Raw genomic sequence first — 25,668 nt, 5'->3', positions numbered from 1 at the left:
CTTGACTATCAGGATAAGCAGCAGCCCTCATATGGGAGTGATGTCATCACAAGGCTGCATTTGTAGAACATGTCATTTCATTGACTAGAATAGTTTAGAAGACTTTACTTCCTTCAGCAGCAGATGAATCCATTATGAATGGGTTGTGTCCACCTACCAGCAGGGGGAGATAGAGAACACTGAAAACCATAGTGCCTCTAGAACAGCTAGCTCCATCTGCCGCTCAGTATTTCTCTATCTCCCAGCAGGGTTGGACGCAGCTTGTTCAGCTCCTTGAAGATTCTGCCTGGGGTGACTCCTGTGCTTTTGTCAGTTGTAGCAGGGGTGTTGTGGCTAAGTGGAGCCCACTTTAAAAGCACATAGGTTCGCCCTTTCCCTGCCTTACTCTTCCCCCTGTGTGGATTCATGCATATAGGTTCGCCCTTTCCCTGCCTTTCCCACCCTCTTCTGCCTCCGGAGTGCCTCTGTAGCTGTTTGCCTCCAACTTTCCTCACAACGTAAAAAAAAAAACAAAAAACGTGCTTTTCAGCACTGCTATTTCTGAGGCTTTTCCTGACTGTGCAGCGTGACTGGAGCTCATGGACTCGGTCCTTTGAGGTAAGAGTGGTACTCAGCTCCTCCGGGGAGGGCCTGCAGACGGCGTTCTGATTGGGGTGATTTTGGCATGAAGCTGCCATTTTGAATTTTATTCCGCCGTTTCCCGTTGTGGCAAGTGCAGATCAGCAGCGGGGCTAAGTAAAACGTGCTGTTCAGACGGTAGAGCCAGTACGAGCATGGCGAGCGATGATTCTTCCCGCTCGATGGAGCTGGCAGCGGGCGCCATCTTGGAAGCGCTGCATGGCTCGACCTCCGCGGTTGTGGAGGAGTCTGAGAGCAGAGGGGCACCTCGGGCCGAGGCTACTAGAGGAGCTCCGTTACCTGTGGCTCCTAATTCGAAGACGGGAGGTCAGGGTGAGTTTTTCTCCCCAGAGTTTGTGCTTATTTTACATAAAGCTTTCATGCTGAAAAGAGCTCTGCCGCAGGTGTCTGACACTGCGTTGCTACCTGGTTCCCCTCCCACTGATGATGGCCCCGGGGCTGATGCCAGACGTGGATGCCCCTGAGCGTTGGATGCACGCTAAGCATAGATGGGTAAATTCCCCGTCGGAGAGTGGCGCTTCCCCCGCCCCCCCTGGTGATTGGGCTGTGGGGACTATGAGGGATCTGACAGGCCTTCGTGGTCTGAAGAGCCAGAGGAAGGAGCCGGGTTGCCACTGGATCTGGATGATCCCACTGCGGTTCGGATTTTCCACTGCAATGAGCTGCCAGCACTTATCTCTGATGCCTTACATGCCCTCTCTATTGATGACCCTGTTCAAGGCGAGGCCTCCTGGCAATCCAAAGATGGCGAGTACTAAGAAGCCTGCTCGTGCCTTTCCTTTGCATGACTCCATCCAAGACTCCATCCAGTGGGGTGACCCCGAGGGGCCCTTGAAAGTGGCCAGGGCGATGGGGCATTTTTACCCTCTGAGTGAGGAGCACTTGGCCCATTTTGGGATGCCTAAAGTGGATGCGTTAGTCACGGCGGTGACAAAAAAGACTACCCTCCCAGTAGAGGGAGGGGTCGCCCTGAAGGACATTCAGGACCGGCGGCTGGAATCAGCGCTAAAACGGTCCTTTGAGATTTCGGGCCTAGCCTTAAGGGCGTCTGTTTTAGTTATTATGCTGCTTGAGCCTGCTTCTCTTGGTTACAATAGGCAGTGGAACAGCCCGTGGATGGTGCGGAGTCCCTCGCTGAGGTTGCATCGCGCATGGAGTCGGCCTTGTCATTTTTAGCTGACACCCTCTATGGTCTGGTCAGAGCTTCGGCTAAACAGATGTCTGTGGCGGTGTCCACCCGCCGCCTTCTATGGCTACGGCATTGCGCGGCTGACATGGCCTCTAAGCAAAGGCTTGTGAAGTTGCCCTTACGGGGCCTTCTGTTATTTGGAGATGAGTTGGAGAAGATTGTTAAAGACCTGGGGGATGCTAAACCCCAGCGGTTACCTGAGGATAGGCCGCGGCCTTCTTCCAAGGGTCAAATGGTTCCCTCCTCCTCCAGACCTTGCTTCCATGAAGCTACAAGATATCGCCCGGTGCGCTCTGCTGGGTTTAATCAACGTGCTCGCTTTCAGCAGAGGATCTCCTTTCGTTCGGACAAACGCTTCGCAGCGGCAGGCTCAAGGCCTGGAGTTCAGGGACGTCCTCCACAGTGATGGGACGCCGGTCCACTCCTCCTTTACAGCTGTAGGAGGACACCTTTCCCTCTTTCTCGAGGAGTGGACCAAGATTATTTCGGATCAGTGGGTACTGGACCTGATCAGAGAAGGTTGCTGATTGGAATTCGGTGCCCCGGTGAGACTTTTATGGAGTCCCGATGCGGCACTGCTGCCAAACGGGCGGCGGTAGAGGAGACCATGCAAGTCTTGCTGCACCTCAGGGCGATGATTCCGGTGCCTCCTGCCGAACGCGGCTGCGGTCGCTTCTCATTATTTTGTGGTACCTCGAAAAGGCGGGTCTTTCAGACCGATCCTCAACGAGGCCCTAAGAGTGCGTCACTTTCACATGGAAACCCTGCGCTCTGTCATTGCGGCGGTACAGCCAGGAGAGTTTCTCACGTCTCTGGACCTTAAAGAAGCGTATTTGCACATAACTATTTGGCCTCCGCATCAGTGGTTTCTCCGGTTTGCGGTTTTGGGCCAACATTTCCAATTTCGAGCCTTACCTTTCGGCCTAGCCACAGCTCCCCGTACCTTTTCCAAGGTGATGGTGGTGGTAGCTGCTTTTCTCAGGCGAGAGGGTCTCAGAGTTCACCCTTATCTCGACGACTGGCTCATCAGGGTGGATTTGGCAGACGAGAGCAACTCGCTACGGCCAGAGTTATAACGGCTCTTCAGACCTCTGGGCTGGGTGATCAATTTGCCCAAAAGTCACCTGACACCCTCTGTCTCCCGAGTATTTGGGGGTCCGGTTCGACACTGCCTCGGGGTTCGTCTTTCTGCCTGTCCACAGGTGGTGCAAGATTCAGAATCAGGTCCGTCTGCTCCTGCGGATGCCTCGCCCTCGAGGTTGGGACTTTGTTCAGCTCCTGGGATTGATGACGGCCACCATGGAGGTGGTTCCCTGGGCAAGAGCTCATATGAGGCCGCTGCAGATTGCTCTGCTCCAGCAATGGTCTCCGATTTCCCAGGAATAACAACGCAGACTTGCGTGGCTCCCTGCGGCCCGGCACATTATCAATTGGTGGCTCTCCAACAGGATGCTGCGCCAGGGAATGCTGCTCGCACTTCCTTCTTGGTGCTTGGTGATAACAGATGCCAGCCTTTTGTGCTGGGGAGCTCAGTGCCAGGGAAGCTATGCTCAGGGTCTGTGGGCACCCGTGGAAGCGGGGTGGTCCATCAATCGCTTGGAACTAAGAGCGATATTCCAGGCTCTTCTGGCCTTCCACAAGACTCTGGAGGGGCTTCCTGTCCGTGTTCTGTCAGACAATACGACAGCGGTGGCCTACATCAATCGCCAGGGTGGCACTCAGTGCAGGGCACTGACCGCGGAGGCTGCTCAGATTTTCCTCTGGGCGAAGCTCCACTTGCATCTGCTGTCGGCAGCTCACATAGCAGGTCAGAGCAACGTGCAGGCCGATTTCTTCAGCAGACATCAAATCGACCCGGCGGAATGGAAACTGGCAGAAGAAGCTTTTCTTCTGATTTGTGCCAAATGGGAGACTCCCGGATTGGATCTAATGGCGTCAAGTTCAAATGCCAAAGTCTCTCGCTTTTTCAGCAGAAGGAGAGATCCTCGCTCGGCGGGGTTAGATGCACTGGCTCAACCCTGGCCCCCGGGCCTCCAGTATGTGTTCCCTCCTTGGCCCTTGATAGGGCGAGTCCTCCTGCGTATTCGACAGCACCAAGGCTTGGTAATTCTCATCGCTCCGGATTGGCCAAGGCATCCGTGGTATGTGGATCTCCGTTGATGCTGGTGGAGGCTCCTCTCCCTTTGCCTCTGGTGCCGAACCTATTGGTTCAGGGTCCGGTGACTATGGAGGATCCATGCCGATTTGGTCTTACGGCCTGGCTCTTGAGAGGGCACAATTGAGAGACAAAGGCTACTCTAACGAGGTCATCTCTACTCTCTTGCAGGTCCGCAAGCGGTCTACCTCCGCAGCTTATGCTCTGATATGGCGCAAGTTTGAGACATGTGTTTTAAAGACGATCACACCCACGCGGGCTACAGTCTCGCCGATACTGGACTTTTTGCAGGACGGCTTACAAAAAGGTCTGGCTTACAATTCCCTGTGAGTTCAAGTGGCAGCATTGGCATACTTTCGAGGGAAAGTCTCTGGCTTGTCCCTTGCAGCGCATCCGGACATTGTCCGATTTCTCAGAGGGGTGCTTCGGCTCCGTCCTCCTGTGGGGTCGCCATGTCCGGCCTGGAACCTGGGGCTGGTGTTGAAGGCTCTCCAGCATTCACCTTTCGAGCCGCTTAGGTGGGCTTCTGAGAAGGATGTGACTCTCAAGACAGTCTTTTTGGTGGCCATGACATCGGCTAGACGCGTTTCTGAGCTTCAGACGCTTTCCTGTTGGGATCCTTTTCTACAGTTCTTGGTGTCCGGGGTAAAGGTACGGACAGTGCCTTCCTTCCTCCCTAAGGTGGTTTCAGCGTTTCACCTGAACCAACCCATTTTTCTACCTTCCTTTTCTAGGGAGGACTTTCCGGATTCCTTTGGGCAATTGCGTCTTTTGGATGTACACAGGGCTCTGTTGCAGTATCTACAGATGTCAAATGACTTCAGGATTTCTGATCACCTTTTTGAATTGTTGACAGGTCCTCGACGCAGGGGTCCGGCGTCTAAGGCCACTATAGCCCGTTGACTCAGGGAAGTAATTTTTTGTGCGTATCTGCTTTCAGGACGGTATCCTCCTGAAGCATTTAAAGCACATTCCACGAGAAGGATTTCCTCCTCATGGGCCGAGACGGGTGTTCTTTCTCTTCATGAGATGTGTCATGCAGCTTCTTCGGCTTCTCTTCTCTCGTTTGTACGGCGTTACAGCGAAGCAGGATGCGCATTTTGGTGCGCAAGTACTAGCTCGTTCCCACCCTACGTAGGGAGTGCTTTTGTACATCCCATCAGTTAATGGATTCATCTGCTGTTGATGACAAGGAAGGGAAAATTAGGTTCTTAACTTGGTAATTTTCTTTCCTTTAGTCACAGCAGATGAATCCATGATCCCTCTCAGTCTGACTTTGTTTTTTGTTCAGCTCTTTCATGCAGATATTGTAGCTGCTCTGGAAGAATTGAAGACAAGTTCTCAGAGTTTCTACATGCTGTTCTATTGCAGGAGGTTGAGATCGTCCCTCTTTTGTTTGGTTATTGCTCCGGTTCTGGGGAGATTGTTCACTGTGAGGAAAGTTTGTTTCCTTTCTTACTCACTCTGCTTTGGAAATTTCATATACTGAGGCAGAAGGGGCTGGCCGTCCAGAGTCACTGTGTCTTTCAGTGTTCTCTATCTCCACCTGCTGGTAGGCGGATTCAACCCATCAGTTAATGGATTCATCTGCTGTGACTAAAGGAAAGAAAATTACCAAGGTAAGAACCTAATTTTCCCATGTAATGCCTCTGTTGTGTTCCATGGTGAGACTGCACCTTGAGCATTTCTGCAATTCTGTTTGCCATATTTCAAAACACATGTAGTATAATTGGTAAAGATACAGAGAATATCCCTGATATTAACAATCAAGCAATACCACCCTAAACTTTAAACTGAATAAGATCTGTTTACAGTGACCTAATGTATGTTACAAGCCAACCTATTGTTCAGGAACCTCATACAATACCCCCCACTCCTGTACATTAGAAGTCCAAAAGTCCTGATGCCGAAATCTTGACCTCAAAAATTGCGCTTTCTGGACCGCCCAAGAATCCGGACTACATATTCTTACATGTTCTCTCTTCCTCCGTGTACCCCCGTTTTAGCATCTCTCCCTCCATTCCCAGCCCTGCCCTCTTGCTCTTACTCTCACCTGATCTGAAGTCTTTGGTGCTACAGCACCAGTGGCACTCTTACTTACAGGCTGCCTCTGGCATGCACCGGGCCTTTCCCTCTGATCTGGTCTACCCTTCTGAAAACAGGACGTTGCATTTGATACTTAACATTAACCTAGTAGTGCCCAACGTTCCCACAATATGGCTTATTTTGGGAACATTTGGCACTAATGGGTTAAATGCTCTCCTTTCCCAGTTGGCTCAAATGCCTATCCTGTTCCAAACAAAACACCTAATGTAAAAATAGAATTGGTTTCTGTAAAAGCTGTCCCAAATATCTGTATGCCCTTCCAAAAATATTACACCCTTTGGCATAACCACAATGTCTCACATTTAAGGCACAGCGGAGATACAACTCATACAGCTTTATAGGCTTAGAACTGCAAGTAATAAGCCCTCTGAATTGTTCTAAAATGACATTTTCTCAGTAATGTTCTACACACCATTGTTAGGAGTATTGGATAAGGTGTGTTTAGTGTCCATATGTGTAACTCTAAGGCCTAAATCTATCAACCAGAACCTGGCCAAGGATTCAAAGTCTTGAAGTGGAATGAGTTTAATCAAAGTTTTATAAATATTTTTCACTATATCTCTCTAAAGGGAAATTCCAAAACCCAAAAACAAATATTTCTATCTACCCAACCAGGTTTGGAAATACTAAATATGTATAGGAATGTAACCCACCTTAAGACTCTAAAATCCACAATCGGGATTTAAACTAATTACAAACCAAGAACCTCAAACCACCTCATGGGAACCTTAATGCTACTAGTGCTTGGTTCACCACTCTACCGAGGAGTAAGTTACTATCATTGGTTCAAGTGCGGGGGAGAAGAGAAAAACAACCAACCGTAAAAACTCAATCTAATATGAGAAAACCGGATGGTTTAAAAACTCTTAACCCCCGACACTAACATGCCAAAAAGTAGGTAAACCACCCCTATTCAAAAATACCAACCCCCATATAGTGCACCTTCATAACAACCTGGTCCTATAAACCCCTTATTGTGAATCTTTAATAAAGGGTAATTACAGTTACTTAATAATGAACCCGTTCTTATTTGTACTCAAAAAGTCCAGCGTCACTTATCTGGTCGTTGTCAATCCAGGGCTCGATAAAAACGACAAACCAGGCTGCAAATAGTCCACAATGGAGATGGTACTGAATTGTTCAGTTACCAATGACACCTCACGTGTCTGGCTTCGTGCCTTGCTTTGTGTCTTTTCTTCCGACAAGTGCGCCTTGTTTCGCCGCTATCTGGCTGCTTCAGGAAAAAATTTTTTTAACGTTCTCGGGTCCTCCCCGAGACCTCAGCATATAACCGAACTTATTCTCAGTTGTTCACAGCATAAACTGTCCAAATGGCGCAAGATTGTGTTTGCGCCATTTGGACAGTTTATGCTGTGAACAACTGAGAATAAGTTCGGTTATATGCTGAGGTCTCGGGGAGGACCCGAGAACGTTAAAAATTTTTTTCCTGAAGCAGCCAGATAGCGGCGAAACCAAGGCGCACTTGTCGGAAGAAAGGCACAAAGCAAGGCACGAAGCCAGACACGTGAGGTGTCATTGGTAACTGAACAATTCAGTACCATCTCCATTGTGGACTATTTGCAGCCTGGTTTGTCGTTTTTATCGAGCCCTGGATTGACAACGACCAGATAAGTGACGCTGGACTTTTTGAGTACAAATAAGAACGGGTTCATTATTAAGTAACTGTAATTACCCTTTATTAAAGATTCACAATAAGGGGTTTATAGGACCAGGTTGTTATGAAGGTGCACTATATGGGGGTTGGTATTTTTGAATAGGGGTGGTTTACCTACTTTTTGGCTCTTTTTGGTATGTTAGTGTCGGGGGTTAAGAGTTTTAAACCATCCGGTTTTCTCATATTAGATTGAGTTTTTACGGTTGGTTGTTTTTCTCTTCTCCCCCGCACTTGAACCAATGATAGTAACTTACTCCTCGGTAGAGTGGTGAACCAAGCACTAGTAGCATTAAGGTTCCCATGAGGTGGTTTGAGGTTCTTGGTTTGTAATTAGTTTAAATCCCGATTGTGGATTTTAGAGTCTTAAGGTGGGTTACATTCCTATACATATTTAGTATTTCCAAACCTGGTTGGGTAGATAGAAATATTTTTCACCCATTCAGCATATAATAAGTCTGCAGCAAAGAGAAAATCCACCAGCCTTATGCATTGCCCCCAGATATAGACCTGTACATTTTAAGGTCTGGGCATAGTGGCGGAGTTGATAATAAGCAAATCTATCAGTTTAAAGGCTGATAATCTTTGATGTATATAATCTCAAAATATATGTTTCTATCGTTCATTAATATTTGATTGAAATACTGTAGTCCATTTTCCACCTCTATGCGTGAAGTAAAATTGTGGTTCCCCGGTATGGGCAAAAGGTTGCTCCCTATAGCTTGTTCTTTCCATAGATTTAACAATTTATTTGTTGCATTTGTACCCCACATTTTCCCACTTATTTGCAGGCTGAATGTGGCTTACATAGCACCATGTGTTGAATTGGATGTAACAGCACATGACCTCTAAGAGACTGAGGAAGATTACATGTTTTTCACCTGTAGCACATAATTTAGGTGTGATGGGTGAAATTAAGCTCCCTTAAAATTAGGGCTGTAGACAGGTCAAAATTTTTAATTTTATGATTACTTTCATAAAGCAATATATATACAGTGCAATATATAGACAGCAGAAGTAAATTTTCAGAACTGACGTGTTTCAATTACTAAATTGAAAATAAAATCATTTTTCTTATGGTAATTTTTTCCCCCTAATCATCTTATCATCTGCCTCTGGTTCTGCTTCCCTCTCTGTGTGCGTTGAACTCTTTCTTTTCTCGTCTCCTTTCTTCTTCACTCCCTGCCCTATATCCATCTTTAATGTCCAACTTTCTTCCATTTTTCTACTGTTTTCTCAAGTCTGTCTAGCTTCCAACTCTTCCCTTTTCTCTCCATCCATTGGTGGCATCTCCTATTCTCCGAGGACAAGCAGGCTGCTTGTTCTCACTGATGGGTGATGTCCACGGCAGCCCCCCCCCCCCCCCCGACCGGAAATCTTCCTAGCAACAAAGCTTGATAGAGCCTTTGAGCGGGAGCGCACACCGCGCATGCGCGGCTATCTTCCTGCCCGTCGCTGCTTGTTCCACTGATGGGTGACGTCCACGGCAGCCCCCCCCCCCCCCCCCGAATGGAAATCTTCCTAGCTGCAAAGCTTGATAGAGCATTAGAGCGTGGGCGCGTACTGCACGGTGCGCGGCCATTTTCCCGCCTGTCGCGCGAGAGTCTTGCTTTAGTTCTTTTCTTTCTGCGGTAGAAGAGAAACTGCTTGTGGTCTTTCTTCCGTGTGCCCCTGAAAATAGCCTTCATTTTGAGGTCTTTTTCCACTTTTTTCTTTTAGTGCTCTGTGGAGCGGTTTCTTTAAAAAAAAAAAAAAAAAAAAATCCTTATTTTCTTAGTGTTTTCATTCCCGTCGCGGCCCTGTTAGGCCGCACATAACGCGTTTCTCCTTTTTTGTGCCCTTCTTTTGGCACCATCGAGAACTTTGACTTCGGCCGCCGCTATTTTTCCATCCATGACATCGAGGATTCCCACCGGATTCAAGAAGTGCAGTCGATGCAACTGGGCAATCTCAGGTACCGATCCCTACTTGTGGTGTCTCCAGTGCCTTGGGTCCGACCATCGCCCAGACGCGTGTAAGTTGTGTCTTAGCCTTAAAAAGCGGACACAGGCGTCGAGATTAGCTCAGCGGGACCGTCTGTTTGGAGCTTTGTCCGATTCTTTGGCGTATCGAGGTCGTCGTCGTTGATGTGTGCACCGGAGATTGCATCGACATTGGAAGTGCAGGTAATGGCTGTCCTGAGACCACCACACACTGGGAGCAGTGAGCCATGGAGTGGGTCTCCACCTGCCTCGAGGACTCTACTACTACTATTTAACATTTCTAAAGCGCTACTAGGGTTACGCAGCACTGTACAATTTAACATAGAAGGACAGTCCCTGCTCAAAAAGCTTACAATGTAAAGGACAAATGTACAGTCAGTCAAGTAGGGGCAGTCAAATTGGGGCAGTCTAGATTTCCTGAAAGGTATAAAGGTTAGGTGCCGAAAGCAACATTGAAGAGGTGGACTTTGAGCAAGGATATGAAGATGGGTAGGGAGGGGGCTTGGCTAAGGGCTCAGGAAGTTTATTCCAAGCATATGGTGAGGCGAGGCAGAACGGGGTGGAGCCTGGATTTGGTGGTGGTGGAGAAGGGGTACTGAGAGGAGAGATTTGTCCTGTGAGCGGAGGTTTCAGGTGGGAACGTAAGGGAAATGAGGGTAGAGAGGTAATGAGGGGCTGCAGACTGAGTGCTTTTGTAGGTAAGAAGGAGAAGCTTGAACTGTTTGCGGAATTTGATCGGAAGCCAGTGACGTGACCTGAGGAGAGGGGTGATACGAGTATATCGGTTCAAGCGGAATATAAGACGTGCAGCAGATTCTGAATGGATTGAAAGGGGATAGATGGTTAAGTGGGAGGCCAGTGAGGAGTAGGTTGCAATAGTCAAGGCGAGAGGTAATGAGAGCGTGATGAGAGTTCGGGTGGTGTGTGTGTGCAGGCCCAACGGGACTGACCATTTTTCGGTCCTGACCCTGAGGAGGCGTGTGGATTCCATGTCCTCGTCAGTACCGAGGAGTACCGATGCCATGTCTCAAGTGAAGGCTAAGAAGCATCGCCTTTCAGACATGGTACCGGGAGCTCTGGGGTGTCGAAGGATTCGGCACCCGAGAAGCGTTGACGCCGGGAGGACCGCTCGCCCTCCATTCAAGAGGTGTCGGTGTGTCGTTCTTTGGACAGCCTGCTACCGCCTCCTCATTCCTTGCAGATTCTGCCTCCGGCTCCTGCACAGGCCCTACAGCCTTTTCCAGCAGAGACTCTGGGCGAGCGCCTCTGAGCCATTCTTCCAGGTCTCCTGGAAAGCCTGCTGTCAGTCTGTTCTGCTGCACGACTGATATTCCGCCAGGGTCATTATGCTCATATTAGCCCTCTCCTCAAGTCACTTCACTGGCTTCCTACCTCCGCATACAGTTCAAACTCCTCTTATTGACCTATAAGTGCATTCACTCTGCAGCTCCTCAGTACCTCTCCACTCTCATCTCTCCCTACATTCCTCCCCGGGAAACTCCGTTCACTGGGTAAAATCTCTCTTATCTGCATCCTTCTCCTCCACCGCTAACTCCAGACTCCGTTCCTTTTATCTTTCTGCACCATATGCCTGGAATAGACTTCCTGAGCCAGTACGTCAAGCTCCATCTCTGGCCGTCTTCAAATCTAAGCTGAAAGCCCACCTTTTTGATGCTCCTAACCCTTATTCAGTTGTTCAAAACCCTTATTTTATCATCCTCACCTTAATATTCCCTTATCTCTTGTTTGTCCTGTTTGTCTGTCCTAATTAGATGGTAAGCTCTATCGAGCAGGGACTGTCTCTTCATGTTCAAGTGTACAGCGCTGCGTACGTCTAGTAGCGCTATAGAAATGATAAGTAGTAGTAGTTCCGGTATCGGGGGTGCTTGCGTCCTCGGTACCGTTGAAGGAAGCAGCGGCTGGCTCTGTGCCTGTGGTGCGGTCTCCGACATCGCTGGAGGGAGCTTCATCGCCGCCGGCACGGGAGTCGACATAGTCATGGAGGACATGGTTCCTCAACGTCGAGACGGGCCCGGTTTTGGACTGCAGTCAAAGAACACTTGTCCGATACCGAGGAGGATGCCTTGTGGGAAGAAGAAGAGGATCCCAGATATTTCTCTTCTGAGGAGTCTTGTGGTTTTCCCTCTGATCCTACTCCTTCCCCAGAAAGAAAGCTTTCTCCCCCGGAGAGTCTTTCTTTGTATCCATTTGTCTGGGAAATGTCTGTGGGCATTCCCTTCCCTGCGGTGTCTGTGGATGAGCCCAGGACTGAGATGCTCGAGGTCCTTGACTGTCCTTCGCCACCAAAGGAGTCATTCACTGTCCCTCTGCATAATGTCCTTAAGGAGACATTGCTAAGGAACTGGATGAAACCACTATCTAATCCCACCATCCCCAAGAAAGCTGAGTCCCAATATCGAGTTCACAGAGAACCTGAGTTCATGAGGACGCAGTTACCTCACGACTCTATGGTTGTGGATTCCGCTCTTGAGAGAGCCAATAGTTCTAGAGATTTCACCTTGGCGCCCCCGGCGACGAGAATGTAGACCTCTGGACTCTTTTGGGAGGAAGGCCTATCAGTCCTCTATGCTTGTGTCCAAAATTCAGTCTTACCCGCTCTACACGAGCATCCACATGCGTAACAATGTGAAGCAACTGGCTGATTTGTTGAATAAGCTCCCTGTGGAGCTCACCAGGTCTTTTCAGGAGGTGGCCAGGCAGCTGAAGGCGTGTTGTAAATTCCTGTCCAGGGGTATTTACGATACTTTTGATGTTGCATCCAGATCCGCTGCTGAAGGTGTAGTGATGTACAGACTCTCATGGCTGCGTGCCTCTGACCTGGACAATCGAACCCAGCAGTGGCTTGCGGATCTCCCTCGACAAACTCTCCCACTGGACGCCTTCAGCATTCTACCTTAACAGGGAAGGAGTACTGCTCCCTATGCTTACAATAAGCGTAGGTACAATCCACCTTCTTGACAGCCTTCTCAGGCTCAGCCCCAGCGTGCTCGTTCACGTCAACAGTGTGTGCCTCGACAGGGCCCCTGCAGCTCCCCAGCAAAAGCAAGGGATGGGCTTTTGACTGTCTCCAGTTAAGCATAGCCGCAATAAAAGTGTCTGTGCCGGACGATCTGCCGGTTGGAGGGAGGTTAAAATTTTTCTCCAAAGGTGGGTCTCTTGTAACCTCCGATCAGTGGGTTCTTCAAATAGTCCAGCGGGATACTCCCTCAATTTGATCTCCAAACCTCCAAATTGCCCACTGGGAGCTCATTCCTTCAGCTTCCAGCACAGGCAGGTACTTGAGAGGAACTCTCCGCTCTTCTCAGCGCCAATGCGGTCGAGCCTATGCCACGGGGCAAGAAGGGCTGGGATTCTATTCCAGGTTCTTTCTTGTGCAAAGAAAACGGGGGATGCGTCCCATCCTAGACCTAAGGGCCCTGAACAAATATCTGATTTGAGAAAAGTTCAGGATGTTTTCCCCTGGGCACCCTTCTTCCCATGATCAGAAAAACGACTGGCTATGCTCCCTGGACTTGAAGGATGCTTATACCCACATCCCGATACTGCAAGCTCACAGGCAGTATCTTCGATTCCGCCCCGGGTGTTTACCAAATGCCTGGTGGTCATTGCAGCGTCGCTACGCAGGCTGGGAGTGCATGTGTTCCCTTATCTCGACGATTGGCTGGTGAAGAACACCTCAGAGTCAGGAGCTCGACAGTCAATGCAGATGACTATTCGACTCCTGGAGCTACTGGGGTTTATTATAAATTACACAAAATCCTACCTTCTTCCATTTCAGAGACTACAGTTCATAGGAGCCCTGCTGGACTTGCTAGGGCTCATGCCTACCTTCCCGAAGCGAGGGCAGACAATCTTCTGTCGCTGGTTTCCTTGGCCAGAGCATCTGAACAGATCACAGCTCGGCAGATGTTGCGACTTCTAGGCCATATGGCCTCCACAGTTTCATGTGACTTTCATAGCCCGTCTTCACATGAGATCGCTCAATGGACCCTAGCTTCCCAGTGGTATCAAGCTGCTGGTGATCTAGAGGATGCAGTCCAGTTGCCCACCGCTTTTCACAGTTCCCTGATATGGTGGACAATTCGCTCCAATTTGGTCTTGGGACGTCCCTTCCAAATTCCTTCAGCCTCAAAAAGTGCTGACCACGGATGCATCTCTCCTAGGGTGGGGAGCTCATGTAGATGGGGCTCCACACTCAGGAAGCTTGATCCTTCAGGAATCAGGTCTTCAGATCAATCTCCTGGAGTTGCGAGCGATCTGGAACCCTCTAAGGCTTTCAGAGATCGGCTGTCCTATCAAATTATCCAAATTCAGACAGGACAACCAGGTTGCCATGTACTATGTCAACATGCAGGTAGGCACCGGATTTCACCCCCTGTGTTGGGAAGCCGTCCAGTTGTGGCGTTGGGTTCGCTGTCATGGCATGTTTCTCTAGGCCACGTATCTGGCAGGCATAAGCAAACAGTCTGGCCGACAGGTGAGCAGGATAATGCAACCTCATGAGTGGTCTGTCAGGGCAGTTTTCGCAAGATCTTCCGAAGCGTGGGGCACCCCCTCGGTGGATCTTTTTGCCACTCAGATCAATCACAAGGTCCCCTCAGTTTTGTTCCAGACTTCAGGCCCACGAGAGGCTAGCCTCAGATGCCTTTCTCCTGCATTGGGTCAGGCCCTTCTGTATGCGTATCCTCCCATACCTCTAGGAGGGAAGATTTTTTTGCTGAACTCAAGCAAGATCGCGGAACATGATTCTGATTGCTCCCTTCTGGCCAAGTCAGATTTGGTTCCCTCTTCTCTGGAGTTGGTCCCTCGAAGAACTGTGGAGATTGGAGTGTTTTCCAACCCTCATCACTCAGAATGAGGAGGCGCTTCTGCATCCCAACCTCCAGTCTCTGGCTTTCACGGCCTGGAGTTTGAGAGCGTAGATTTCACCTCCTTGGGTATTTCTGAGTGTGCCTCCGGAGTCTTGCTGCTTCCAGGAAAGATTCCAGAAAGAAGTGTTACTCTTTCAAATGGAGGAGGTTTACCGTCTTGTGTGACAGCAAGGGCCTTAGCTGTTCGCTCTTGTCCTACACAGACTCCTGCCTTGGAATACCCTCCTGCACCTGTTCAGGAGTCTGGTCTTAAGACCAGCTCAGTAAGAGTTTCATCTTAGTGCTATTAGTGCTTTCATTATCGTGTGGAATGTAATCCTATCTCTGGACAGCCTTTAGTTGTTCAATTCCTGAGAGGTTTGCTTTTGTCAAAGTCCCCTGTCAACCTCCTACAGTGTCATGGGATCTCAACGTCATTCATCACCTAGCTGATGAAAGCTCCTTTTGAGCCACTGAATTTCTGCCATCTGAAGTACTTGACCTGGAAGGTCATTTTCTTGGTGGCTGTTACTTCAGCTCGTAGAGTCAGTGAGCTGCAAGCCTTGGGGCCCATGCTCCTTAACTAAATTTCATCATAACAGAGTAGTCTCTGCACTCTCCTAAGTTTTGCCTAAGGTGGTGTCGGAGTTCCATCTGAACCAGTCAGTTGTCTTGCCAACATTCTTTCCCCGTCCTCATACCCGCCCTGCTGACACATCAGTTGCATACATTGGACTGCAAGAAAAGTATTGGCTTCTCTGTGGAGTGACAAGCCCCTTCGGACCAGTCCGCCTAAATGTTTGTTTCTTTTGACCCCACAGAATGGGAGTGGCTGTCGGGAAACACACCATTTCCAATTGGCTAGCAGATTGCATTTCCTTCACTTATTGCCCAAGCTGGGCTGACTCTTGAGGCTCATGTCACTGCTCATAGTGTTAGAGCCATGGCAGCGTCAGTAGCCCACTTGAAGTCAGCCACTATTGAAGAAGATTTGCAAGGCTGCGATGTGGTCATCAGTCCACATATTCATATCTCACTACTGCCTCCAGCAGGATTGCCGACGCGGCAGTCGGTGCTGCAGAATCTGTTCGGGGTTTAGGATCCAACTCCACCCCCCTAGGCCCATTTTTATTCTGTTCCAGGCTGCAGTCTCACTTAGATGTTTCTTCGTAGGTCAATCTTTGTTATGTCCTCGCCGAACGATGCCCAATTTCACCCTGTTTGTTGTTTTGAGTGCGCCTGGGGCTAGGTGATACACATATGTGAGAACAAGCAGCCTGCTTGTCTCGGAGAAAGCGAAGTTACTTACCTGGAGCAGGTATTCCCCAAGGACAGCAGCTGATTGTTCTCAACCAACCCGCCGCCTCTTTCTTTGGTTCACTTTCATAAGTTACTGAAGCGGACTCTCGCGCGACGGGCGGGAAGGTAGCCGCGCAGGCCCGCGCGCTCGAAGGCTTTAGCACCCTTTGTTGCTAGGAAGATTTTCCGGACCTGGGGCTGTCGTGGACGTCACCCATATGTGAGGAATGCTGTCCTCGGAGAATACCTGCTACAGGTTAGTAACTTCGCTTACTTGTCTAACATCAATTCAAGAATGGGCTAAACAACTTTTCCTGAACTCTTGTAAAAACCAAGCTTCTCTGGGCCCCTAACACACAAGTGGATGTATTCCTGACATCAAAATCCCTTTGGGAGTTTGAACTCCCCCTCAAATCACAAGTCAGGAACCTTGGACTACAGTTAGATTCAAACACTACACTGATTCCCCCAAATCCAAGCAACCTTCAAGAGCTACTACTAATACTATATTTCTACTATTTGCGACAGCTACGCTGCCCCTCTTCCTTACATCGAGAAGGTAAATCTTATATCCCAGTTGTGCATGCCATGGTAACATCAAGACTGGATTACTGCAATGCTCTATATAATAGTCTAACTACAAAGGGCCTTCACCAGCTCCAGTGATTCAGAATGCAGCAGCAAGACTCATAGAAGGTTGCAAGCTACGTGACCCACATCACACCATTTTTGCAAAAACTTCATTGGCTATCAATACACTACAGGGCTAATTTAAAACTCTGATCTTCAGTCCCTGTAAGGAAATGGCCCAGAGTATCTGAAGAATAGGATGATCCTCCACACACCACCAAGGACACTAAGGTCGTCCCAAGGACTTTCACTAACATTGTCTCCAAAAGACATTACACAATGTGATACCTGCAAGCAAGCCTTCTCCGGAGTAGCCCCCACACTCTGGAATGCATTGCCTGAAAGGCTCCGCTTAACACAAGACTACCTCTACTTCAGGAAGCAGGTGAAAGCTTGGCTCTTCCACCAAGCCTTAATGGAAGAATAAACTAACTGTTAGTCTCACACACAGAAGGATTGGACTCGGGCTGCACATACGCAGCGGGGACATGTTTATCACTCCTGCCCTAGCTGAGATGATATTTAACCATCTCTCTGACCTCATGTGCAACTTTCTTCAAATGAATCACTTTACTTTCACATTCTTCCTACTTTCTTATTCATCTATATGTTACAACTTTGCCTAACCCTTCACGACCAATTATAATGTTCTATTACATATTGTGTTGTCATTGCAAGTAGTATACCCATGCCATACTTTGTATTGTTGCTTGAATATTTTACTGCTGTAATTGCCTATTGCTCAAGTTTTATTATTCTAACTGTACACCGCCTTGAGTGAATTCCTTCAAAAAGGCTGTAAATAAATCCAAATAAATAAATAAAAACCTCTGCTAGTGTCATGGGATCTCAACGTCGTTCTCACCCAGCTGATGAAAGCTCCTTTTGAACCACTGAAGTACTTGACCTGGAAAGGTCATTTTCTTGGTGGCTGTTAGTTCAGCTCGTAGGGTCATGAGCTTCAGGCCCTGGTGGTGGATGCTTCCTTGTACTAAGTTTCATCACAACAGAGTAGTCCTCCGCACGCACCCCAATTTCCTGCCATAGGTAGTGTAGAGTTCCATCAGAACCAGTGAATGTCTTGCCAACATTTTTTCTCCGTCCTCATGCCCACCCTGGTGAAAGGCAGTTTGTACAACTTTGGACTGGAAGAGAGCATTGGCCTTTTATAGGGAGCGGACGGAGCCCTTCAGATAGTACGTCCCAGTTGTTGCTTTTGAATTTAAGCAGGATACCCGACGCGACAGTCGGTTTGGGCAGTTGGTGGTTGCTGAATCTTTTGGGGGTTTAGAATCCAACTCCACCCTCCTAGGCTCATTTTTATCTTTTCCAGACAACACTCTCAGCTATTTGTATATAGTTTCAGGTTAATTCTGTGTTATGTCCTCGCCATTGTGAGGCCAAATGACCAATGTTCATTGTTTTGAGTGAGCTGGATGATAGGGATACTCAACATGTGAGAACAAGCAGCCTGCTTGTCCTCTGAGAAAGCGAAGATGGTTACCTGTAGCAGTTATTCTCCGAGGACAGCAGGCTGATTGTTCTCACACAACCCCTCACACCTCTCCTTTGGAGTTTTTTTTCTGTTAACAGAGGAGACACGCTTGCGCGGCGGGCGGGAAACAGTCAGTGCCTGTGCGTTGCATGCTGCACGTACGCCAGAAGAGTCTGGCAAAAAGGTTTATTTTTTGTACTTGCTAAACGCGGTTCCAGGGCCGACGCAGGACGTCGACCCACATGTGAGAACAATCAGCCTGCTGTTCTTGGAGAATATCTGCTACAGGTAAGTATCTGCTTTAGTCATAGATACGGTTCTAGTTGTTTGAATGATAGGAATTTAGAGCTACGATCGTGTAGCAGGTTTTTTACTTGTATGGTTTTTTTTTTTGTTTTTTTTTTGTATTCAAAATGTGTCTGGTAGTAAAAAGATTTGTTTATAGTGCCGAGGAGGACTTAAGAATGAGAATATTCTTTGTATGGTGACTTCTATGGGAAATGTACTTTTAATCTGCACTTGTTTGTCCACCGGGCCTTGCTCGAGAGATGTGGATCCCTATCCCCACCCCCTTCTTGCCCATACATCCTGTTTCTGTGTATGCCCCACGGGCTTCACTATGCAGCAAATAGGTTTTCAAGGGTTTAAAAAAATTTTGCCTGGTTAGCATCCTTCTCTGTTAAAAAGAATAAGGGTTTTTCTTTTTGAAATCAGTTGTTTGCTTCTGCTTCTCATCAGAGGTTTTTCTGTCTCTATCAGATTTGGGGTTTAGGTAGGGAGTCTTCCTCTCCTGTACTTCTGTGTGTTGGAAGCAGCACTTTGTTTTTTGAGCAATGCCTTTTGGCCTGGCTACAGCGCTTCTGCACCCTTTTGCAATGTGATGGTTGTAGTTGTAGCACACCTCCGGTGCCAGGGATTTCAGGTCATCTCTACCTGGGCAACTGGACAGATTAGTTGCTGATTTGACAGCTTAGGCCAGTGTGGCCACCTCTGAATTAATTTCCCTTTATTGTAATCCCTTTGCTGGGTCATGAACCAGTCCAGAATCCATGCGTTTCTATCTCGGGGTCCATTTTGTATAAAGCCAGAAGATTGAGCGTAGAAGCTCCGGGTGCAGCAGTGCAGGCCGTGTAAGCTTCTGGGGTCCACTTTCTGAGTTTACTTGCCACTCCTGGACTCCATGGTGCCTAGGGCAAGGGCTCATATGCATCCCTTTTGTCATAGGGTCTTTGGCCTCACAGGACTTTCATCATCCTTTGCTGCTGATTCCAAGGTGAGACTCAAGTCTGGCCTGTTGGTACAGTCCGTGCCACCTGCTGAGAGAGATTTCTCTGACACTCCACTCTACAAATGCGAGTCTCCTAGGTTGCGGAGCTCACTGTGTGGTTGGGTGGCCCAAGGAGCCTGGTCGAGCTAGGAGGGACCTGGTCCTTCAATCATCTGGAGACCCGGGCATTTTGGCCCTTTCTTGAGGGGGAAAGCAGGTTAATGTGGACAACAGTTTGCCTATGGCTTACATCAACAAGCAGGATGGGGCCAGCAGTCAGGCGGGGGACTTAGAAGGCAGTGTCCTCTGTCAGTGGACAGAGAAACATTTCTTGCCCTCTCAGCGGACTATATTGCAGGCAAGGACAAATATGCAGGCAGACGCTCTCAGTTTCCTCTCTCTGGCCTTTCAATTCGATCTGATGGCGTCCATTGTCCAGTGTGAAGTCAGAGTACTTTTTCAGTCAGCAGAGGGACCCGACCTCCCAAGGGATAGATGCCTTGGTTCCAGCCTGGCGTTGGTACAGCCTCTCTATGTATTCCCTTCTTGGTTTCTGATAGGCCTCTGTTCTGCAAATTGCGCGTTATCCTCATCTAGATTCTGGTGGCTTTGAATTAGCCCACAGGACCCTGGTACGCGGATCTCTGGCTTCTTGTGGTGGAGGATCTGCTGCTGCTGCCCAAGGATTGGGGTCTGCCCGCAGGGGATGTTAGAAATTGAAACCCAGATTCCTTCTGTTTTACGGTATGGCCCTTGGGAGGACATGTCTAGAGAAGCATGGGTTCTCTCCTGCAGTGATTTCTACAGTGCTGCACTCCTAAAAGTCCTCTAACTATCCAGGCTTATGTCAGGGTCTGGTATGTTTTGAATCCTGATGTGGGAATCGGTCCTTGTCTCCTTGGAGGGCTCAGGTTCCTGATATCTTGGGGTTCCTTTCAGGGGAACGTGAAGGGCACCTTTCTGCTTTGCACATAGAGGTGAATGGGGTGGTAAATGTGTTTCCCCCTGTTCCCACCCCTCCTTCCTTTTGTGGGACCTCAGTCTGGTTCTCCAGGCACTGTCTGAGTTGCCATTTGAGCCACTGCACTCTCAAGACGGTGTTTCTGATGACTCTCACCTCTGCCCATCAGGTCTCTGAGCTGCAGTCTGTCTTGCTGAGACCATATCATTTCATCACGGAGGACTCTGTGTTCCTGCTTATAGTCCTCTCCTTTTTGCTGAATGCAGTGTTTTTGTTTCATGTGAATCAGGATGTACTTTGCCCTCCTTTCTTTTGGAATGTTTTCCTCCTTCGCACAGGAAACTCCAAAAGCTGGATGTCTGGACGGTGTTGCTCTGGTTCTCGAAGGAGACTTAGTTTTGTCTCTTTGACCACCAATTTGTGATTTTTTTTTTCATGTTCTTGGAGGGGCCAGGTTGCCTCAAGGCCTCCAATGTGAGGTGGATCAAAGCAATTATTGTCAAGTATTTCATTGTCCAGTGCCTCAGGGTCTGAAGGCCCACTTTGCTAGGACTCAAGCGGAGGCCAGGGTGGTTGCTCTTGAGGAGATTGCAGGGCTGTGACTTGGTCATAGCTCCATTCCTTTGTTAAGCATTACAGATTCGACGTGTTCGCTGGAGTCCGCTCAGACTGTGGCAGAGTAGTCCTTTGTATTCCCCCGCCCAATAGATCGTCTTTGGTACATCCCATCAGTGCAGAACCAGTGGAGCTGACGCTAAGGAAGGGGAAATTGTGTTACCTGATCATTTTCTTTTCTTTAGTCAGCTACACTGTTCTGCAACCCGGCCTTGAAAGACTTCAGTCTGGGATTCTGGGCGTGCTCTGTGATTCCTGTTCAGATCTTTAATTTTAAAAAAAATGATGAATGAGTCTGTCATTTCTTCTGGTGATTGGTAGCAATACGGTGTTCCCATGATATTGGTATATCCTGGTATATGCAATGTAGCAATTATGGCTCTTGTGTTTTGCTTGTTTGGTTTCATTGCAGCTGCAATGGTTGATGGGTCATGGGTGTGTTATGCATAGAGACTTTTTCTTCTTGGGCAGATACATACTGAATTGTTTCATGAAGCACCCTGGCTTATACCAGTGATGTCACTGATAGTATTGTTTTCTCCATCTCCACCAGCTGGTAGGAGGGGATGATGCCCATCAGTGCAGAGCAGTGTAGCAGACTAAACTGTTTTCAACCCAGTCCTTGGGGCACCTCCCAACCAGTTGAGGTTTTCAAGATATTCCCATTGAATTCAGTGGGGTTATCCTGAAAACCCCAACTGGTAGGTGTGCCCCAAGGACTGAGTTGAAAACCCTTGCACTAATGGAAAGAAAAGTATCAGCTAGGAGATATACTTTCCCCATTGTCAACATGATTGCTACCATATGTTTTGAGGATGTTAAGGAAATATCTTAAAGAATTGCAATTTGGTCAATTTAATTTCTTTTTTGATGTAAATAACTTGATATATGACCTTTTGGAAACCTTCTCTGTAGATACTTCTAAGGAGGGGATCCTTACTGAAATACAAAACAACTTACGCAGCCGGCTTCTCCTACATAAGCGCACAACTAAGGAATTGGCGCCCAAAAGCTGTGAAAGCAATCCACGACCACTTGAACTTCAGGAAATCACTAAAAACCTACCTGTTCAAAAAGGCCTACCCAAAGACCCCACTTAACCCTCTTCACCTACCAACACAGCATGACTATGATCGAACAGGACATCACGCAATCTTCATCCTTTCCAACCCTCCACTTATACCTCACACGATCACTATACAACTTTGTATTGTTATCCACCGACTGGCAAACGCCTTTGACGGTACTATGTAAGCCACATTGAGCCTGCAAATAGGTGGGAAAATGTGGGGTATAAATGCAATAAATAAATTAAGTAATAACCAGGGCTTTTTTTTTGAGGGGGCATTTAGGGGTACTGAGTACCAGCACCTTTTCTATTGTCTGCTAAATTGACTCATGGACCCCAAGTTTAATGAAAGAGCTTAGGCTCTACACACCAATTCTGCCTTGTCATAGGTTCTGGGACTGGTTGCAGGGGGCCTGGCTACTGTGGGGTGGGTTCTTCAGTGATCACCCCACCCATAAAGGGTGCCCTAGCATTTGATTACTGGCACCTTTTTTGCTAGAAAAAAACGCACTGCTAACAACATTTATGTATCATTAGCATGAGTTATTTACGGCAGGGCCTATTTTTTTGTGTAGTGTTAGAAAATGGTTTACTGAGTGTGTTAGCATTACGGGTGAAGCTAAAATTGTATTTTCCTTATTTTCCTCACAGGTCACAGAACAAAAAACCAAAGGTAAGAGTAAGCATTTTCATTTTTATAATGGGATGATATTCACTTAAGCACAAGTGTGTGTTTTATTTGATTTCCCTATGGAGGATCGTGGCAAGGCAGTTCTTGTGTGATCTGCTGAAGGTAGTGAGTGAAATCCAAGGATATTTTGCACATTAAGATACACTTTCAGCCCTAAAACTAAATTTAAAGCTACTAGCACTTAATAGTGCCGTAGCCAATTTTGGATGGGCCTGAGCCCAGAGTGGGTTTGTACAACATTGTCTTTGCCCTTCTCTACCCCCACCTCAAAATATAAATATATTAGCTAATGAGGAGAAATAAAAACAGAAATGCATTTCCTTTTTATTGTACACAATACAAGACATTAGCTATGCACATTTCTCAAAGCTAATGTATTTAATTTAAAACATTCAAATAAAATGCTTTTTTCAACCCTTGTGGTCTGGATATTGTATTTTTCCATCACGGTTTCAGTTTCTCTTTCTCCTTTCCTGTTGTCATCTGCTAATTCTTCTTCAAGCGGTTGCTGTCCATTTGTCTTTTTTACCCTCTCTACATCTTCCTCTGATGTATTGATCATTACTTTTTTAGCTCTTTCCTTTCTTTTTGTTTTCCTTTTCTGCCTTTGTCAATTCAGATTTCACCCTCTCACCCTTCTCCTCCTTTTTACTTTACAGTTACCTATCAAATTTCCATCTTCATCTCTCACCCACTAGCTCTCCTATTCCCCATCTCACTCCTTCCCCAGCCCTCCATTTCCTTTCATCTTTAGTCTACTCCCTCGTTATATTTCTACCCTCTGTAATCACTATCCTCGCATTCATTTCCTTGCTACCCCTTTTCTCTTCCAACTGGCTTCTCCCATATAGTTTCTCCATTCCCAGCATCTTCCTCCCTCTAGCCCAGCATCTGCTCACTCTTTCTCCCTTTCGCACTCTTGTAGCCTGACACCTCCCTGTCCCTTCTCTCTCTCCCTTGCCCTCTCCCCATTTGTCCTCTCTCCCACTGTCCGGCCTCTCTCCATCACTCCCTTCTGTTCCTGGATCTAACATCTCCTTGTTTCTCCCCCTCCCCCATGTTCAACATCTCTCCCATTGTCCATCTCTCTCTTGTACCATGGGTCCAACATCTCTTTCCCATGGAACATTCTCTCCTTTTCTCCCTTCTACTGCCATGTCCAACATTTCTGCCTCTCCCTTCCGTGTGCCCTGTCCAACATCTCTTCCCTCCCCATACAGCATCTCTTCCTTTCTCCCCTCCATCATGCCTAACATTTCACCATCTTTTCCTCCCCACCACCCCTACGTGCAGCATTTCTCCCTCTCCCCTCTCCATGCAGCATCTTTTTCTTTCCTCCCTTCCACCATCATGTCCAACATTTCACCTCCTCCCTTCCGCCATCATGTCCAACATTTCACCATCTCCCTTCCTCCCCTCCGCCATCATGTCCAACATTTCACCATCTCCCTTCTCCCTTCCTCCCCTCCCTCCATCATGTCCACATTTCACCATCTCGCCCTCCCCACCACACCTTTGTCCAACATGTCTCCCTCTCTTGTCCCTGTCCCCTTTCCATGCAGCATCTCTCCCTCCCCCCCCCATATGCAATATCTTTCTCTTTCTTGGCCCTCTCCACCCCTTTGCTGTATCTTTCCCTTCCTCCTCCGCCCCATGTCACAAACATTTCTCCCTCTCTCGCCCTGTGCTGCCTCCCTCGTGCAGCATCTTTTCGCTTAAAGAGAGCCCCCCCCCCCCCCCCCCCCCAACTGTGCCTCTCACTTCAGTGGGGTAGTGGCAGCGATTCCCATACTCTGGCTGCTGCTAACCTGGAAACCTCCCCTTTGCCGCATCCTGCCCCGGCAGGGGTGGGGGTTGGGGGGGGAGGGGGTCTTTCGGGTTAGTGGCAGGTAGTGTGCGGAAATTGCTACCAGGGAGAGAGGGAGTGAGATGCAAGATCATGGAAGCCCAGCCTGCATCTTCCGATGCCAGCGCTGTTATGGATGCTGCACTGTTGGGTGGGCCTGATCCCACCCATGGATATGCCCTGGCACATAAAAGTAAAAATGTTATGTGTCTCCAAAGTTTAGGACCATGAAAACTCTACATGTAACTGAATTTTGCTTTCATTACTGCCATAGTTTTATAAACAGATTGTGCTGATATTGGAATCCGGCTGGCTGTCTCTCCTGCCTCTTTATATTAAAAAAGAAAAAACAACAAAAAAACAGCCCCGAGGGTAAGATTCATATATTCTTTGCTTTTGGAGAAACTCCTATCTAGAGCCGTAGTTTGATGCAGTAAGAAGGGACTGTTGTGTCTTCCTTTCGGCGATGTGATGTCGGTGCTGTCAGAAGCCGCGAAGCTCTGCTCCCGGTGTGGGAACTGGTGAGCAGCATCAGGGGAGTATGAAACGTGTGTGGGGCAATCCGCGTCTGAAAAGCAGTGTGATTCGACTCCCCTCTGGCAGGCCGACGGCGGGACATCTTCGAGCGCGATTTCGGCGGGAAGCTCCTGGTCCGCGTTACCATGCATGCCGGCGGGCGCCGTTTTTTTTCAGTTTATCCGCGCTGGGACAGCGTGGTGCCGGGACACATTTTGGTAGCTCCCTATTCGGGCCACTAGGGGCTCTCCAGCAATTCGGAGGCGGTGATTGCCTTGGGCTCTATAGTAGAGCCTTTCTTGCCAGAGTTTGTGGTGTTGATGTACAAGGCTTTTATTTTAAAGCGCGCTGGGGGTCCTTTGGCCTCTTCTTTTCCATCTCCAGCTGAGCCCACCCCAGTTTTGCCCTCCTCTCAATCTCTTTTGCCAAAGTGACCTAGAATTGATTTACTGGATCTGTAGGAGGTGTCAGAAGGAGAGGAGTATCACTATCCTGAGGGTTCTCCCTCTGTATCCGCAGATTTTATGAATGATTCGGAACTTCAGCCAGAGGAGGGGGATGACCCTACCGCAGCACGGTGGTTCCTCAGGGAAGGGCTCCCTAATTTGGTTTAAAACGCTGGAAATTTTGGATATTTCTCCACCAAATGCGTCATCGGTGCCTCT

This window comes from Microcaecilia unicolor, chromosome 1 (assembly GCF_901765095.1).
Source record: "Microcaecilia unicolor chromosome 1, aMicUni1.1, whole genome shotgun sequence".
Taxonomy (NCBI): Eukaryota; Metazoa; Chordata; class Amphibia; order Gymnophiona; family Siphonopidae; genus Microcaecilia; species Microcaecilia unicolor.
This window is presented reverse-complemented; position numbering follows the sequence as displayed.